This window comes from Typopeltis vanoorti, chromosome 4, assembly GCF_054136105.1.
Source record: "Typopeltis vanoorti isolate ZY-2024b chromosome 4, IOZ_Tvanoo_1.0, whole genome shotgun sequence".
Taxonomy (NCBI): domain Eukaryota; kingdom Metazoa; phylum Arthropoda; class Arachnida; order Uropygi; family Thelyphonidae; genus Typopeltis; species Typopeltis vanoorti.
Genome location: NC_143552.1, coordinates 69,854,976 through 69,871,080, shown reverse-complemented (window position 1 = coordinate 69,871,080; position 16,105 = coordinate 69,854,976). Strand labels below are relative to the sequence as shown.

At 35.7% G+C, this 16,105-nt stretch overlaps 1 protein-coding gene across 6 annotated transcripts in view; it reads left to right on the top strand.

The window, feature by feature from the left end:
* Positions 1 to 16,105, top strand: part of LOC150107393 (homeobox-containing protein 1-like) — a 194,725-nt gene that overhangs the window by 54,759 nt on the left and 123,861 nt on the right. For 5 of the 6 annotated variants that reach the window (XM_090391256.1, XM_090391259.1, XM_090391258.1 and 2 more), the window contains one exon: positions 1,079 to 1,268. The exons of the other annotated variant lie outside the window; for it this stretch is intronic. The gene's annotated coding sequence lies outside the window, so the exon portion shown is untranslated. The remainder of the gene's footprint in view (positions 1 to 1,078; positions 1,269 to 16,105) is intronic. 6 annotated transcript variants of the gene reach the window in all.

Genomic DNA, 16,105 nt, shown 5'->3' with positions numbered 1-16,105 from the left:
TTATAATCCTTAAGAATTAATTACTATTGTGCATACTTATTGGAGACTACATCTGATTCATAAACATTGCATAACTTGATTTAAGAAGAATGAGAAATATTTGAGTTCTTATTCAATGAGAATAAAAAATGGGGGGACAAAATATAATTTGCTCAAAATCTTAAGCAACTATTCATAACCTAGTTCTTCTCTCCCATTATATAATGTGTGTCTCATATGGTGTACAAAAAAATAGAACATAGCTGTACTTTTCAGGTGTAAAATTAATATGAAATTAATAATCAAAATAGTTTTAACACAAGTAGAAAGGAATATTTACACTTCATCTTTTATCAGAGTGATAATAACTAAAAGATTTTTTTTTTTTTTTTAATCATAAGACCAAGTTTAAATGACTCATATTAACATCATGCACATTACAAAATCTAAACATTCATTTAACTTGTTGGATTAAAGAAATTATTAAAAAAACAAATAACTATATTGGATTACTTTTCTGTTTGGAACTTGGAAAAGTTGGCATAGTTCAGAAAGATATATTTACTATACCAGACTGTCTTCCCACCCATATCTGTATCTAAAAATATTAAATTGAAATAGAATATTTCAATTTGTTTCTTTTTGAGAAACAATTTTTAATTGTTTCTGGTTATAACATTATTTTGCTATGTTAGCACTTAATTCCCATTTGGCAGTGAATGAAATTTCAGTCAACTCACCATAACAGACTGTTGTCAAAGGTCACGATCAAAGATGTAACAGTGTTATTCTAAAGGAAATTATAGTAGACCTGTAACAAACTATTCTATGGTTCTTATGAATTACCTGTTGTAAAAGTTGACTGCATTTTCACTTTTCTGCTGTGTGTGTGTATTGTATTTTCTAAGTTAATTTTACATACATTTGAAAGATGGAACTGAAAGTGATCTTTTAGTTTTGAACCATAGTACACATTTTTGGAAGACTGGCAGTTACACATGAGCTCTTCTAGAAAGTGTGTGATTCTCAGTATCACTTGTTCAATAGTTTCCTTCAGCTCTTCTGTGAGAGGATTGCTTTGGTACACTTTTTCTTTCAGATTTCTTCAAAGAAAAGTTGTACAGATTTAGACATCATGGAGATAACCAAGCCACAGCTATTAATCTTATCATCAAACATGCTAAGAGTTATCTGCATTTGAGACATTTGTGGATTGAGCAGTTGAACCATATGCATGAAATTTATCCATTTGCTTTCTCTTCATCAGTAAGCTGTTTAAAAATATTAAGGTATATTAATTATGCATTCACCTTTCAGAGGTGGTTACTTTTTTTAAGATTTTAGAAAGTATAGAAATTAAAGGCTTTAAATTTTGTGAAATTAAATTTTGGTTTTACTGTATAAAATCCTCTGCTGTTAACCTATCTCATTGCAAATAGAAACATATACTAAATAACTGGAGGTGAAATTTGAACAATAAGAACCACAATTAATTGCTTGAGCATCTCAGTAAAAAGATCAACACTTCTCAGAACAGAAATTTTATAATAAAATAGCACCACGTGATAGCTGTTTTTCAAATGTTGCTTTCTTGTCATCAGTGGACAAGTTCTTTCTGAATACTAAATACTAGATAAGAAATAAGAATTTGAAGGTTTATACTGGCTGACATTTCAAATTTACTTACTACTTAGAATTTCTCAAATTGTATCTTTATCCCACCCTCTAACATGGAGCATTCCCTCTGTAATCACTGTTTGGTGATTATAGTCCTTATTTTGCGGTAATGCAAAAGGCTTCTCTTTTCAAGGATGCCACTAGTGTAGTATTCTGACAACTTCTGGAATTGTCAGAATATGGCCTAGAAAAATTGATATTAGAACTAATTACATTTTAACTGTTGAAACCTCTTTTCCATTTGGTTAAGAGCAAATAAGTTTTATTCAGCTTAACTTTGCTTTCTTAATTGTTTCTGGGGAAGAAAAAAAAAAAAAAAGAATGATCAACTATAATTTGTTTATTGAACAGTAAGTATTTTTCTTATTTTTGCATAGAAAAAGTTCTCATAAAAAGTTCTTCACAGCCAATTTCATAATAGGACCATACTTTTTTGAGCATATTATCCCTACAGGTACTGTAACCTGCTCCATTACTGGAGAGATTTATCGATGAATGCTGGAAAATTTTGTCATTCCTGCATTGCAGCAAAGACAGTTTTTGGACTCCAAAATTTTTATGCAGGATGGAGCATGGCCACACATTGAATGTTCAGTACAGCACCTTTTATGCCAGCATTTCAGTAATGAGAGGGTTGTCAGTTCTTTCCGACGGCATGGCTGCCTCGATCACCCAGACATCACTCCATGTGACTTTTGGCTGTGGGGGGTATTTGAAATCCGTTGTGTATGTTGGTGGCGTTCCCAACTTGCATGAGAAAGAGAACATTCACCTTGAAAGAGAACATAAAATGGGCTGTTATGAACATCCAATCCGACTCCTTACACTCAGCTGTAGAGCATGTCGCACACCAGATGCTATTTGTTGTACACAAGAAAGGTCAGCACATTGAAAAATCGTGTATGTGGTCCAGGGGATCTTGATTCTGATGAATAAAACATTATTTCCTGTGAGTTCAATCACTACATTAATTTCTGTCTCTCTCTCTCGCAAGTTGTTGTTTTAGTTTTATTATTATCATTGTAATGCAACACATATCCAGCTGGAATGAGTGACGTGGCTGTCGCTTATTGTCAAAATGTTATTATTCCATTTTATCTGCCTTTAATGTAATCATCTGCTCAATAATAATCAATATAAAATTTGGTCTCATTCCATTTATTGGCTTTTGCTGCAGATGTCTCCAAAGAGGGAAAGTTATTTTATGGCCACCTTGTACTATAAAAATTGTGACAGCATGGTAGTAGAAAACACTCACTGCAATCTGCAGTATATATCAATACTTGAAGTAGAAAAGGCCATCAAAAATTAAAATGTGGAAAGGCAGCTGGAATAGATGATATTCTCCAGAAATGCAGAGGAAATATGTAAGTATAAAAGTTTTACAGTGACTACTCTGCATCAGATGACCTGATAAGAGGGTTTAATTCTGGATGATTGGAGTAGAGCTCTTATAGTATGTGGAAAGGAAGCTTGGAGAAGAACAAGATAAAGGAAATCACTTTGAGATAAATAGTTGAGAAATCATAAGAATATAACTGAGATCTATATTTGTTTCGTAGATCTCAACAAGGTACAATGGTTTGATTTTAAATCCGGTTCATATGTGAGACATGGGTGTACATTATTTCCACTGTTATTCATTCTATATGGATTGCATTATGAAAGTAAGCAGTATTAAACCTGATATCAAAATTAGAGAAATATTAAACTTAGCTCTTTATTTTATGCAGATCGAATAATAATTAAGAAACAGACAACACATTTAGCAAGGCCGGTATGATAGGAAAACTGAATCAATTTAGTAAACAGCGTTCAAACCAGTTTTAACTTATGGATCTGAATGCTGAGTGAGAAATAAAACACTTGATCAAAGATTAAAGATCACAGGTATGAGAGTTCTGAGAAAGATTGGGGGAGTGAACAGATGGCATTAATGGCAGTATCATATTAAAAATGAGGATATCAGGAAAAAACTTGCCATTGTTAGCATTCAGGAATGTGTTATCAGACCTAATCTCAGATGATATAGTCACTTAAACGGAATTGGAAAGGAAAAGTTAGTATAACATGTCTTTCCAGGATGGCAGGAAAAGTTTCAGAGTAAGATTAAGATCCTGGTTCGGGGATGTATATAGTAAAAAGTGCCTTAGAAGACAAATATAAGATCTAATAATGTTGGAGTCTTGACAGATAACAGATTAATTTCGAGGAAAATTGTTGATAAGAAGTTAGTATTATAACTTTTTCATGTAGTACTATCCTGATATCATGTGCACCCTTCTGAGAATACATATTAGGAATTGATGGTGGCAGTTCCAAAGGAATAGGTCATATCTAACCAGTAATTAGGTGTCTGTTTAATGCAGTCTTGAAGTTTGGGATACATCGATGGGAGGCTGCATACTAGATTCGAGGAGCAGTACTTCAGGAAGTAGGGGAGACAAGGGATCTGGGGGATGATTAATAGAAACCTGAAATTCAGGGACCATATTGCAAAGGTGATGAAGGTAACTCAGAGGATTGCTGCAATACTGAGGACTCTGACCTGCAGAGATAAAAGAGTTATTGTTCCATTGTATAAGACCCTGATCAGACCACACTTAGACTATTGTTCTCAAATTTGGTCCTCAGGATTTGAAGGGAATAAATTAACTGTGGAAAGGGTACAGAGGCAGATAACAAAGATGGTTTCAGGTGGCAGTATCAATGTACAATGTTAGTTATGGGGATCGGCTGAGGGAATGTGAACTGCAGAGTTTGGTAGATAGAAGAGGTGATATGATTGAGACTTAATCTGTTGAGCGATAGATACAGGGTTGATGCTGGGGAGTTCTTTTGCTTAGCGGAACAGCAGGAAGGAGCAAGTTACGAAAGAAAGCTGTGAGCAAGAGGGCGAGGAGTGGTTTCTTTGCATGGAGGGTGGTTGAACCATGGAATGCATTGCTTGATAGAGTGGTGAGAGCAAGAATGGTCAAGGAGTGGTATGATAGACTTTGTGATTCCTAGGAAGGACCTCTCATGATGAGTTTTGATTCCATGCGGGCCTGAATAATAATAATAATAATCCTATGCAACCCATGGAAATGCTAATGCATTTTGTATGATTACTTTTTTGTTAGTGTAATTTTAAGATTATTGTTGCCATCAGTTGATGTATAAGTTTGTGTTAGAAAAAAAATTTGTGCAGTAAATGTTGCTTGTGGGAACAAGCAGATGTGCTTTTGCTATTAAAGTATTATTATTTTTCTCTATGTATACTTAATTTAAATAAGAGCTTAGTGGCTCATTTAATGTTTATTTTAAAAGTACAATAATTCCTCAGTTATCCAACTGCAGTAGGAAATCAGTTTTCTGTTTAGTTTGTTGAAGAGGTTAGTTATTTGAAGCTCAAGAAATTGAGAGGTCATTCATTTATAAACATATCATAGCTGTATCCAAGAAAGTATTGTTTGTCTCATTCAGTATGTTGCTTTGTGAGATTTAATGCCTGTTCTAGTGTATTCTTTGACAAAAATGAGTAGTTTGTATGAGGTAAAGAAGTGTAGCAAGTATATGCTAGAAGTGATTCATGTTGAAAATACAGAGATTGTGAATGAGAGATGGTCATGAAAATGAGTATGGAAGAAGAGCAGAGAAGAATTTAAGATGTAGAAACAAATTATAAATGTGATGCAAATGATTATGTGAGAGAGAGAGAGGATGAAAGAGAAGATTGGTGAGGTATAAATAATGAAAGACATGGCATAGCCAGCAAAGGTTGGTCGATTGGTAGAGCCTCTGCTGCTAATGGCTCACGACAAAGTTATGTAAGTTTGAGCACGGTTACTGGTTGGAAGGGGACAATAGTTCGATGCTGTTGGCACACTCTCCCTCGATGAGTCTTTGGACTCCCTGGAGGTGTCACATAATAATAATAAGTATGCTGTTTTTTACTTTAAAGTGTGAACTGGGGAGAATGGAAAAATTTGAGCATGGGAGGAGAAAAAAAAAAGAAAGAAACCAGTAAGATATAGGAGAGTATGTAAAGTGCAAGCGTGCACAAAAGAAGATCACACAGTACAGTGATCCCATCATTAAGGGCCATGTTTGATAAGCAAGTGATAGATGTGGAAGTTAAAAGATGAGAAGTATAGAATGAGAGAATTGCTGCAAGAAGCATGAAGAAAGTGCAACAGAGTTAAGATCATAAGTTTGTTGCTGCATTATGTCAACTAAACATACTGAACATCATTTAGGAGAAATGATGTTCAGTATATAGATAAATGGTTGATGATTTTGGTGGGTGCAAGAACTTAAAAGTGAATGGTGAATTGCACTCGTCGATTTAGGGTTATGTGTCTGGTGAAAATGTTAGTGAATAATAGAGAGAGAGAGAGAGAGAGAGAGAGAGAAAATATGGAAGAACTGAGGAACCAAATGCTTTTAGGATGAAAAAATAAACCTCAGTGCATGCAATATTGAGGATGAGTAGCTTTGAAAATGGGAATGATCAAAGTTCAGTGTGTGGAGGAGATAATTCTGAATGTCAGTTTGGATATATCGTGTATGCATAGAGGGAAGACTGCCATTCATTCCCCTCCACACACACATACACACATTTACAAATTGTAGATTTGAATCATGATAGTATTGGATGCATGGATATGTGTCTAAGTCAGGAGGTCAATTATTGTGCCTTTAGCTAATGCCAAATATCAGAAAGAAAGGAGTCTGTTGCATTGGCATGCACATTTTGCATGCCAAGTGAGACTGCTGACAGGTGACAATGTACTTATGGGAATAGAATTTGAGGATTATTGTATATAAAGGAAGGCAAGGTGGAAGATTGAAAGTGTATTGCACCCATGTCCTCTGCTAATGATATCAGAAGAATTGGTAATCAGAAGAGATACGCCAGTATCTCTCCATCTTACAGTGCCCATTTTCTGTAGCATATGGCAATCTCAAATGTACTGTTAGACATTTAGGATAGCATCATCATCTTGCTGTGCCCTTAAAGGGCACTATTAGACTTGTATGATATTTGGTCTGTTCTCTGCGTTCTTTTCAAGCGCTTCAGTATGTGCATAATCTTACTTCTGTGCCTATGAAGATAATTTGGTGACTAAGATGAAATATTGTGGTAAGAATTAAATTTAGGTAATTATTGCATTTTCCATTAAGCTATAGCAAAGAGTATCAGTGATTTGAGGAATAGTTAGTTAGCAGCTAAGAGGATGAAATATTTGCTTGGGTTTGTTGGTATAGGCCAGGAATTATTATAAAATGTATTGGCATATTATTTTCGGATACAAGTCAAAATGATCATCATATATTTTAATTATTGGGACATAATTCTGCCATAGCGCAATTGAAAGAATAGTAGAACATTGCACCCTTCGATTGGAAAAGAACTGGGTTCGATTCTTGTTGTGATGAGGGAGAATCCTTATATGGGCTTTTTTAGTTGAAGGTGAGTTAGCCAATTTCATATGATGGTAGCAGGATTTTGTCTCCCAGAAACTCTGGTTTTTAATCCCATGTACAGACAAATTGGCCTTCAGAACACATACAATTTACAGACAAAAAATACTATTGTTGGTGATGATGGGCGATGATGTTGATTTAGTAGTATCATATTTGGAGAATTAAGTAGTAGCGGAGAGGATGAGATGTATTTAATGAAGTACGAAGTAAAGTAGTGTGCCCTCCCATGATGAGTCCTTGGAGGTGATCATCATCAAATTCCTGACATGTACCCTCAAGGGGGTGTACAGGATATGATAGTACTACATGAAAAATTTGCATCATTACTAACTTCCTATCTACAATTTTCCTCCAGATCAGTCTGTTACTTATCAAGACTCCAACATTATCATATCTTATATTTCTATCGTCTAAGGCACATTGTACAGTATCAATCCACCTATATCTTGATCTTCCTCTGGGTCGTTTTCCTGACAACTTGACAGAGAACACTTGTTTTGCTAATCTTTCCTCATCCATTCTGTTTAAGTGACCATACCACCTGAGATTAGCTCTGCTGACGCATTCCTGGATGCTGACAATGTCGAGTTCTTTCTTAATATCCTCATTTTTAATATGATATTGCCATTGATGCCATCTGTTCACACCTATAATCTTTCTCAAGACTCTCATATCTGCAATCTCTAGTCTGTTTTACTTCTGACCCACCTCTCAGATCCATAGTTAAAACTGGTTTAAACACCGTCTTGTATACAGCTAATTTAGTATTCCGACTAATTTCTCTCTTATTCCATATGAATTTATTCAATTGACTTCCTACCATACCAGCTTTGTTGATTCTGTTGTCTATTTCCATATTTAATTTACCATCTTCACTAAAAATTGTGCCTAAGTAGCTGAAATGTTTTACTTGTTCCACAGGGTTCCCCGTTCACAACACAGTTGACATTTTCAACAATTCTACCTATTTTCATTGTCTTAGTCTTTTTAATGCCGACCTTCATATCATATCTATTACAACAGGTATTCAATTTAGTCAGGGAATCTTGCAAACTTGTAGCGGATTTATTTAGAAGTATAACATCATCCGCATAAAGCAAAGAGCTGACATTAACATCTCCAATTCTGATATCATGTTTAATACCATTTTCCTTCATAATGTGATCCATATAGATAATGAATAACAGAGGGAATAATGTACATCCTTGTCTCACACCAGATTTAACATTAAACCATCTTCCTGTACTTCCTTCAATTCTAACTGCCGACTTTAACTCAAATACAGACTAAGTATTGCTTGATATAATGCCCTATTGACACCATGTAACTGTAGCATATTGAATAGCTTCTCTCTTGGCACCTTCTCATATGCCTTTTCCAGATCAACAAAACTTAAATACGGATCTTTGTTATATTCCCATGATTTCTCCACTATTTGTCGTAAAGTGAAGATCTGATCCTGACAGCTTCTATTTGGCCTGAATCCAGCTTGTTCTTCACCAAGCTTTTCTTCCACAATTCTCTCAACCGTTTCTTAAGTATACTTGCATAGATCTTGTCAGGAACACTCAGTAGGGAAATACCTCTGTAATGCTCACATTCAGTTTTATTTCCCTTTTTATATATATATGGATACTATTAGAGCTCTACTCCAATCATCGGGAATTCATCCCTCTGTCCAGGCTTTCTGAACTATGTAGTGCAGCCACTGTAAGACTTCTATACTACCATACTTCAGCATTTCTGGTTGAATATCATCTACTCCTGCTGCCTTTTCACATTTCAAGCCTTTGATGGCATTTTCTACTTCAAGTATGGATATGTATTCCTGACTGTCTGCCTGTTGAGTGTTTTTTACCACTGTGCTATCACTGCTTGTTTCATTTAGCAATTTTTCGAAGTAATTACTCCATACTTCAAGGATATCTTTTTCCCCTGTTTTCATGTCACCTTTATCATCTCTCACTCCTTTTACAACACTCTTTCCTCCATTTCTTCTTCCTCTTCTTCAACAACCTTCAGAATATCTTAACACCTTCTTGACATTTATTTTCTGTTCTTGCCAAAGTCCTCCCATGACTTTTGTTTAGCTAGTTTTACACAGTGTTTTGCTTTCTTACATTTGTCTCTGTATTATCTAAGAGCAAAAGCTGACTTATTTGCCAGGAACTTTTGATGTGCTATCTTCTTTTCCTTCACTGCCTCTTTAACTTCTTGTGTCCACCATGGAGTTCTGATTTTTCTATCCTTGCAGGCAACCTCACTACATGCCTCTGGCTGAAACAATCAGTGTTTTTCTTCAAGGCTTGCCACTGAATCTCCAAGGTTTGGTTCTTGTTCTCAAACTCTTTCATTTTTTCTTCAATAATCTTTGTGTATTTTAGTCTACAATTCACACCTGAGAGCTGCTCAACTTTTATTCATTATAAAACTTTCTTACATGTTATTCTTTTCAATATGAAATTCAATTTTATACTGCTCAAGACTAAATAGTGATCACTTCCAATTTCAAATCCTCTGTACACTCTGGTGTCCTGCACCAGGGAGAAAACATCACTATCAACAATAACATAGTCAATGAGACTTTTCTTATTCCTTGCCTCTTCTCTCCATGTGAATTTTTGCACATTTTTATGTTGGAACATGGTGTTAGTAATAACCAGTCCATGTCCTGAGCAGAAATTCAACAGGTATTTGCCATTATTATTAGCTTTGTTCTTTTCTCCAAATTTTCCCAAAATATTTTTGTATGTCTGACAATCATTTTCTACTCTGCTATTTAGATCCCCATCAAGGACCAAATTTTTCCTTTTTCATTGTGTCAGTTGCTTTTTCTAAAGCATCAAAAAATTCCTCCACTTCTACCTTAGTAGAACCTTCTGTGGGACCATAGGCACAAATAAGTCTCATTGTCCAATTCCCCATTCTGATATTTGCCCACATCACTCTATTTGAGACTGCCTGCCATTGAAGAAGATTAGCCTCGTATTTAGTGTTGAATACTATGGCTACTCCTTCTTTTCCTTGATTGTCATTTCCTATATATAACATTTTGTATTCATTGCTCAGAAAGATCGCACCAGTTTTTGTCTTTTTTGTTTCAGTCACCCCTATTATGTCGATCTGGTACTTATCTAATTCCTCAGCTAGCTCCATTTCTTTGCCATTCAGTCTTCTTATGTTGATAGTATCGATCTTTAACTCTGGTGATGTTGAGTTGGGGTGTGCTTTCAGACTTGTTCCAGTAGCTGACTTTTTGCTGTTTGCCCTGGTTCCCTGGCGAAAACAACGGGGACCTTGTTTAACCGGGCGATGCCCCAGTCAGCATGAAATTTTGTCATGTTGTACTATCATTTTCTATATTGGTTTAAGCCGATAAGAATACAATTTGGTCGGCTAAATCCCAAATTGTCAGCTCATCCTTCAGTATCCAGGTAGATACCCAACAGGGTGCACCACGAGAAGGTGAGGATTAGACATTAGGTCAGAAGCCCTGGTTGGTTCTCCTTATTCCTTTAAAGGTTATGTGGAGGTCTCCTCTCAGTTATACAGCTTTGACCCTTATGCACCCCTGGAGGTGTCACGTAATAATAATTTGAAGAAAACATGCAGAAATTAAAATAAAAAAAAAATTAAAAAAATCCATGAAGTAACTGAAAGTAATGTAATTAACAGGATTCAAAATCAAAGGGTATCAGGTCTTGTTATAGTATTGGATGTATTCCATATGTGAGGTGACCACCCTTCTCCTGATGACGCACTTCTACCTTATGAGGTTGCCATGTACCTTGGAATTTCAGTTCTGTAAAATCTCTTTGAGCAGTGCTAGTGTGCCAGCTTTCAAGAACAAATCACTGTTGGGTGAGGGGGGAGGGTTTAAAATTACTTGCTGGATAACTTCTGCAGAGAGTCAAAGTACTCATTGTAGAAGGGCACTCTACACCACAAGACTCACCATATACTCTACTTCATATATGTAAGGAGTAGAGTATACATCTACGCACTACTCCATCCGTCCACTAGCAGTATGGATGGGTGGCATAGTTAGTACTTTGACTGTATGTGGGAAAAGCTCATAAAGGATTCCTCATGTCATGATGAGAATTGAAGTAGGTCTTTTCCATTTGGAGGCTGCCATGTCCTGTTGTTCTTCCAACAGAACTGTGGAAGCACTTACATTTCCAGAATTAAGAGAATAAATTCGATAGTAGTTGTAAGCTCATCAAGCAAAAGTCCTATAAAAAAGAAAGTGATGGAGAGGGACTTTGCTTTCCTTACCATGCTTGTCTCTCCCATAAAGTCAGATTATGAGAAGCAGATAGGTAAGCATGTTTAAAGGAAATCTTAGGGAGTAAAAGTAGGATGATTGTGGCAGGATAACTTTACTGAATGCAAATGGTAGTAAGAGGATAGTTACAGAGCAAATAGTGGAACTAGTAAGTGAATGTAGAGGTGCATGAGAAAAACAGATATTATAATTCTTGAAGAAAGCATGGCAGTTTGGTTAGATGGGATTGTAGCATAAGTGGTAACAGAATCAAACTGGTAATGCCTTTGAAGGAAGGCAAGCAATGGTTAGTGCCTTTTGTAAGTATGATAAGGTGATTTGAAATGTATTCAGTGTGTTGGTTGTTTATGTTGAGTCTTAACATGAGCAGAGCCCAAAGGAATAGAAAAAGGGCATGGTGTTGAAACAGATGCATGGAATTGATAAGTCAGTATTTCAAGAGTAATGGTTCTTTTAAAAAGTTAGTAAGAATTCAGATTTGGGAATGGACAGAGAATTAATCCCCTGCAAGAAGCAGCATAGCTTGCTTAAGTGAAGATTATGTCTTAGGCAATTTGCCAAGGCATTTGAAGGAATACGAGAGTGGCTTAGATAAAAAGGTGAATGATCACACCTTTAACTGTCATCAGTACTGTGAGCTGAATAATAGGTACCAGTGCAGTGTTGCCAAATACAAAGTTTTATGCATTTTGGGTTGAGGAGACTGCAAAGGGCTATTACATCAACAGTGCTTTGCTTCAAGTAACCAGCAGTATTGATTTCAGATTGAAGTGAGTAGTAAAACAATAATGAGGGTAACAGATATTGAGAATAAATGAACACATAAAGATAGTCCTTGTGCCTCTTTACAACACCTTGATATAACCATATATGAATATGGTGATTAGATCGTCTCCATTTTGTCATCAGGTGGCAGATAATTTTGTTTACCTGACGTGAGACCACTGTCCTGCTTATTGGAGGCCTGATGCGGATTGAAAAAGTTGCATGTTTAGTCTACCTGCTTCGGTTGAAAAAACTTAGGTTTGAAAAAAATGAACCAGGAACAGGCAAAGAAATCTTTTCAACTGGAGGTTAGTTAGCCAATCACATATATGGAAGTGGTGGTTTTCTCCTCCAGGAAACTTGGATTTTTCATATTTCAAAACATAACTTCCTGAACTATGCATGTAGTTAACAGACATAATACACTGTCCTCATAGCTACTAGCTTCTTTGGCTGTAGTTCAAAACAAAAACCACAGCCTCACACTCTGCTGTAAATCATCTACTCTCCTGCATGTGTGAAATATAAAGAAAAGGCTTGTGAACTACAAATTCTGATAAAAGAAGAGATGATATTGATTAGGCACACAACTTAGTATAGCAATTTTATATGACAGAGATTAGTGTAATCTTTCAGTTATATAGAAAGGAATTGAGAACAAGGGGTGGCTTCTGTGAAAATTGAGTAGGAGAGTGATTAGCAAAAGTATTTCACCTAGTGTGTAGTGAATGTAATGACTTAAAGTTTCTAACTCTTGCCATTGGGAATGATTTAAGGAGAGATGACTTTTTTTCTCTTTTTTTTTTAAATATAATTGAATCCTGTCTATAAAAGGTCATGGATGGTTGTGTAATATGCATGAGTTGATTGTTATCTGCTGTGGATACCTTGCTGGAAAGACTGAACATGAAACTCTTTTTGAGCAACTTTAGGCCTTTAAGCATGGTGGTGGTCTCCTACTGAGCATTGAAATTTATCTACCATCTAAAGACATTCACAAACATACCCACAGTGGAATTTGAGCCCATGGCCTACTTGAGATAAAAACACTGTCCAGTCAGCAGACTGGGTTAAGTAAGTTGGTGCCTGAAGTACTTTCAGGACTGGGGCAACTCATAAAGGTGGTATAGGTTCTCATCACTTGCCTTAGTATCTCCCATAATGCAAAACACATCTCCTTGCAGACATGTATAATGCTATGCATTAAGGGAAGGGCCACTACCCAGACCGGTTTCAACCTTTATTGAGGTCTCATCAGTGGGAGCCAGACCCAGAGGTGATGATACTAACTAAGGTGGAAGTATATCTATGAGAAATCATAGCATTATACATGTCAGCAAGGAGATGTGCTTTGCATTATGGGAGATACTAAGCCAAGTGATGAGAACTTATACCACCTTTACCACGAGTGTCCTCAGTCCTGAAAGTACTTCTGGTTGCTAGCACTTGGATAAAGGATAAAATCCAATATATAATTAGTAGCATAGCCAAATGAAAAAACTTCCATAAACCTCATAAGTCCTTTTGTCCATCAGACTACTCCTTCACATATTCACAAATTTTTGGGAATTTTTGAAGGACTTGTTTAAGGTTTTCACCCTGACAAAACTAGTCTCTTCTGGAAAAAGATGCTCAAAATAACATATTATGAAGGATGAACAGAAGCTTCTGGGACATGAAGTATTGAAAGCGCATCTAATGTGAATGTTGGGATCAAATGCCTTGGAAGACTTCAAAATGAATCTACTCCTTATCTTTCATTTTGAGACTCCAAGCATTTCGAAGAATGTGATTTAAGTAATTGAAAGGTATGGATAACTCATGAAAAATTTCAAGGTTACTTTTTTGAATTATTTCACATCAGCAGCATGATATCTTCATACTGAGATTTGGCAAGGAAGACTCTCCTTTTGGGTAGATGCTACATCAGTTCATAGCTTAGACCTTGAGTATTTATATATTTCCCAGAATTCATAAAAGTGATTTTTTTTCCCCTTCAAACATCACTCCATTGATTCAATCAGTGGATCAGTGTTGTTGCAGACTTTAAGATGGAGTACCATAAACTCATTTTCAAACAATGTTTCATGTTATCCAGTGGAAAAGATACCAACATGAAAAGAATTATGGAAGAGTAACATCAGTAATGCTGTAGATAACATTGGCAGAGCATGGAAGAATGTGAAAAATTTTAAGTAATATGGAGAAATTTTGTGGCTCCACATTTCACCCAATTTTGAAAGGTTTTAAACCAACTAAACAGTAATAAAGAAACTTAAGAAGTGGCAACAGCTTGCAGAAAATCTCAGTCTTGAAGTTGTTCAGTCTTATTTCATTCACTAGTGATTGGTAAACACCAGCTAAAGATAGAGTTGGCAGTTTGCCTTTTGTAGATAACAGATACGGAATTTTGTTGATAGGAAAATATGTGGGAATAAGGTGATATTTCTTCAAAATTCTACCAGTAGGTTTAGAGATATCAGAAATATAAGGATTGGAACTCTGCAGTCTTTTGAAGAATCCTTGGGTGTTGGAACGTAGGAGGCAGTTATCTACTGGATTTTGTGAGGGTGGTAACCATTCAATTCCATTCAAGTTTTGATAGAAGTTCTTAATGCAAGCTTGAAGGAGAGGAGTACACATTATGTGCTCTATTAATTAATGACTTGATAACACCTTTTTTTTTTTTTTTTTTTTTTTTTTGAGAGGCATAAATGAGGAAACTTTTGATGAATGTATCTGTTAGTAAAGGTAGGTTTCTGATAAATGCTGGTTGACAAAGTACTTGAGGCTGTCCGACTAAGAAGGATGTCCAAGAATGGTAAACTACCAGCATTTTCTCTATCCATGGTGAATTGAATGCATGGGTGAAAGCTATTGATCTGATGTAGAAAAGTGGTAAGTTCATTTTCAGAATGAGAATAAACAGCAAAAATAACATTGACATAACTAAACCAAAGAGAGGGTTGGGGATGAATGGATGAGAACAAGATATCTTTCAGATAGTTCAAAAAATAGTTTGCTGAAGGTTGAGACAGGGCTACCAATAGTAGTGCCTTCAGTCTGTTTATAAATCTTGCTTTTCTAGCTGAAATATCCTGATTGTATAACAAATTCAAAAATCTTAACAGCAGGAGGGAAATCATCATATAGTAAACTAATACTATCAAATAATGAAATGTTGGCAAATAGAGAAACAATGTCAAACTGACTAACATATCTGACTCTTGTATTTGAATATCCTTAATTTTTTTCATGACATTTAGTGAAATTCTTGATGAATGATCTGGATTTTCCAATATGGTCAGTTAATAAATGTGAAAGAAACTTAGCAATTCTATATGTTGGAGAGTCAATAAACAATTCCCAATTAGTCTTACTGGATAAGCTTCTTTCTCAACTTTTGGTAGACCATATAAGGGCTTCACTAGTGAAGCCCTTATATGAAGACTGTCCTTTCAAAATGGATGCATACTTATACAATGTATTTTAATCCCAGCTAACAACTTATCAAGGAGCTTATTTAATTATTTTATCTGTGTTTTTGTAGGATTATAGGTAATTTCTTGATAGGTAGAAGTATCCTGTAAAAGGCAGTCTTTCTTTATCTCATAGTTGGCCTTATCCATTATCACTACATCTTTTCCTTTATCTGCTCTTTGAAATAAATATGATTCTTTTGTTTTAACTTCTCTACTGGCTGAAGTGGATGAAATAGTGAGACCAACTTGCACTTCTTATCCATGTTATTCAATAGGTGTTACAGAATCGTATCCAGATTTATCTGGAGATATATATATACACACACACACACACACACACGTCCTGGCCGGTTGGGGGGGTTAATGAAAGCAGTGCACAGAATTCAGTAGTAGATAAATTACATGGATTTAATTTACATCCATAGAGTGAAGCAGCAACTTCAAA